This window comes from Haemaphysalis longicornis, unplaced genomic scaffold (assembly GCF_048455015.1).
Source record: "Haemaphysalis longicornis isolate Haplotype H1 unplaced genomic scaffold, Haemaphysalis longicornis Haplotype H1 scaffold_3, whole genome shotgun sequence".
NCBI classification, from domain to species: Eukaryota; Metazoa; Arthropoda; class Arachnida; order Ixodida; family Ixodidae; genus Haemaphysalis; species Haemaphysalis longicornis.
This window is the reverse complement of record NW_027526335.1, coordinates 158065239-158068103: the sequence shown is the minus strand read 5'-3', so window position 1 is coordinate 158068103 and position 2865 is coordinate 158065239.

Sequence of the window (2865 nt, the reverse complement as noted above, 5' to 3'; positions counted from 1 at the left end):
ATTTTGCATGTGACGCCCGCTTAACAAAATGTGAAAGATGTACAAAAAATGTCATTATGAGATTTTAATGATTGTGTAGGTCTTGCATTCTTGTCAATTCAAACTTGAGGCTCATCCCCATACACGCGTCACCGTTCGCATAAAAAGTCCGCTATGGGGCGTTCCTTCAACTCCTCTTGTACGCCGTTTAAAACCATGCCCTGCGTTATAACAGCCAATGTGATCATGTTTGCCAGATTTAGCAGTGGCGTTGGCTAGCTGCCTGTCGCTCGTTTCAATGCCCACAGCAGTCCGCTTGTCATCCCCGTTATTGCCGCCCCTTCCTTTTTCGCCATGCTACGCTGGCTGTACAGTCCATTTGACACTTCACACGTGGTGGCAGAAACCACTGCGCTCGAGACCCTCCGAGAAGGAATGCGATGGGTGCTTCGGGGAACGCCTGTGGAGTGGCAACTTTCAATTATTTTTAGCGAAGCCGGCAGCAATGCGAAGGAAGCGCCACCAAACCAACTCCCTCTTTTCTCTCCACTGTTTTTGCGCGCTCCGACGGATGTCCGGCCCAATGTTTCGCCGACATGCACCAATGTTGTTGACAAAAACACACGAAATATGGTATTACTTTACCAATTGCATATGACACCTTCTTTTGCGGCTCTCTGAAACGCACAATTCGATCCCGTCCGCTAATCCCGTACAGTCACAGTGATGTCGTGCCGCGGCAATATAATATTCTGAAGATTGAAATGACACACAAAAATTGTTCCATACCCTAGGGCCAGTTTTCCGTAAGCTCCTTTGTGACAACCAGTTTGTAAAATTGCAATTTATTATTGCTTTTTAATTCTGTAAAAAGATATAAAGGACCTATTGAAGTATAAGACGTGGCCCAATAACCGGAAACACAACTTGTTACCTACTACTGGCTACAAACTCAGCGATGTTATCGACGCAATGAAACTATATTCCATGCAAAACCTACCACCACAATAGCGGATCGCCATCATGCCACTGATCCTGGCCCGATTTACCCGCCAGACGTTGCCACAAGAATACCCACAATTGCCCACTTTTTAATAGGCATTAAAAGAGCAGAGAATACTGCGGACTACGCATACGTGCCGCGCAAGGTTTAGCAATGATTTATATACAGGCTGGCAGGCTAGCATTGCCTTTTGTGTAGGTAGTTTTACTCTGTAAGGGGGAAAGAATATACGCCTCATTCGCCGGAGTCCTTCATTGTCTCCGACGTGGAAACAAATGGTGTAATAATTCAGGGAAGCGCACAACTCAGCGCGTAAAACAGATGAATGAGGATTGCCAAATTTAATAATAATTTTTTAGTGATTGGCGCTAACAATACTAAGTTAGAGCAATGTGGATTAAGATGAATTAGGGTGAGTTAAGATGAAATAAGGTGGAGAGAGATAAATTGAGATAAAACGATCAAAGCACATTTCTTACCACAGACAGACGGTTAAAACGCGAAGCTTCTCTAGTGCAACCTGAGTCAACCCCAATGTCCAGATTCCACTCTGTCAAAGTCCAAAATTCTCAATGCTGACGTTCAAAGGCAAAGTCCTCTCCAATTAAGCCGGAGTAATTAGGCAAAATCCGGCACCCTACCACACAAGTCCAAAGTGAAAGTGCAACCCCGGTTAGAGCATAAATTTCATCACCATCATAGGTAATGGCGTATTCTGCCAAACAATATTTTGCATATAAAGAGAGGCATGGTGGGTGTGCAAAGACATCTCCTTGTTATATTATGTGGTGTAAGATTGATGTACCCTTTGTGAAACTCATCGTGTAAACTTTGCTTTTCTACAGTTTGCTTAAAGGTGACTTTTTTCTAGTGTGTTTTACGCGGACGTCAATGCCACCAGAGAGGCAGAGAAAGCTTCGGTTTATATTGATTTCATTATGATTACCCGTAATTATCGGTAAGACGGAATGTAGTGAAATTAGAAGTGTTTGGGCACATTAAGATAACTTAAGTGAGTTAGTTGCAATAACGTGGACAATGATAAGTCAACTTGGTTCACATGTTTAAGATGAATCAAGGGTTTCAATATTACGTGGGACCTCTTTCAACAGGTGCACGTGTATATACATGGTACCTGTAACAAGTGTACACCATGGTATCACATTCAAAGCACATAAGCAGACCTAAGCGCCTAAAGAATTTTCGCTTTGCCGATTCCTGCTTTCCCACCAGGCACACATCAACCGAAATTCGCCAATATCATCCTTACTTTGCACCTGGTTCTGGGTTTTGCAGCAGCATATAAAGCTCGACCGCTAACACCAATGGTTAAAACCTTCCCTGAGACAAGCCGAATAAAAAAATGGGACATGTGGCTGCTATAATTTTTTTGAATACCTTTCACAAAACACTGTTTTCTTTTTCGCGTTTTTGCCAGTAATCAACATTTTCCGCTAAACTAAGTAGAAAAATTTATGCCATCTTTCCACCCTGAGCACGGAGCTCTTACCTTAAGCGAAGTACTTTTACCATTGCATTCATTACTTTAGCAAGGTAGGGGTTAACTGTTATCCTACGAAATAGACTTTCCATTCATTCTTCCCCTGCTTCCACGGGAAAGAAAACCACCTTACCTGTAAAGTACTGATATAATCGATAACCAGGTGTTCTCCGAAGCCATTGCCGGCAATTTATTTGAAGGAAATATATTGTTATCATGCTCCCTATGGAACCACGTTGTTTTACCATGGCAAAATTCTTCTCGTGTTTTGCCTTCATCTTCATTTTTCGTAGTTTTGACCATGCTCCTTTATTCTTTAATACTAAGCGTTACACTAAGTACTTTGGTCGAAACTTCGCCGTCCATGACAAGTAAAGTGGCC